This window comes from Aplysia californica, unplaced genomic scaffold, assembly GCF_000002075.1.
Source record: "Aplysia californica isolate F4 #8 unplaced genomic scaffold, AplCal3.0 scaffold00939, whole genome shotgun sequence".
In the NCBI taxonomy this organism is placed as follows: Eukaryota; Metazoa; Mollusca; class Gastropoda; order Aplysiida; family Aplysiidae; genus Aplysia; species Aplysia californica.
Window position 1 is genome coordinate 186,812 of NW_004798209.1, and position 874 is coordinate 187,685.

Sequence of the window (874 nt, forward strand, 5' to 3'; positions counted from 1 at the left end):
ACACACACACACACACACACACACACACACGTACATACACACATATACACAAACACATACACACGTATACACATATACATACCCATACACACACGTGTACGTACACACATACACACACAAAAACAACAATAACAACAATAACAACAACAACAACAACAACAACAACACAACAAAGATAACTACTCACACTTGTTTTTCTTCAAGCACAAATTACGGACGATCAAAATACGGAACAACAACAACAACAGCAACAACAACAACAAAAACAATAATATTAACAGCAACAGCAACAACAACAACAACATCAACAAAAACAACAAAAAACAACAACAACAACAATGTCAACAACAACAACAACAACAACAACAACAACAACAACCAAAAACAACAACAACAACAATGTCAACAACAACAACAACAACAACAACAACAACAAAGATAATGTTATGCGCATAACGTAAGCAGGACACTAGGTCTAGGATATATAACGCACCAAAGGTATGGAGTTCTAGTTACAACAAACATTATCTATGTCTGTCAAGGTCATCCTACTCCACAGGAGAGAAAAATGTATGACGGTTTAGAGGTGCATATGCTTCACGGCGTGGTGGAATCAGGCGCTCGTCAAAAAAATAAAAGTCATTTTTCTGCTGGTTTTGAAATTTTTATCAAATTTTTTGGGGGGGCTCAACGCCTTTTGTGCTCATTAAAAACACATTCCTATGTGGATTTTACTGAAATACGTTGATTAAAGGTATAAAAAAATATGCGTTTTCAGTTTCCAAGGACTCTCAAGCTATGGAAATCCATAACTTTGGTGGCCATTTTCTCGCTGATTTTACATTTGAAACCAGGTGACCCCCACCTCCTTACA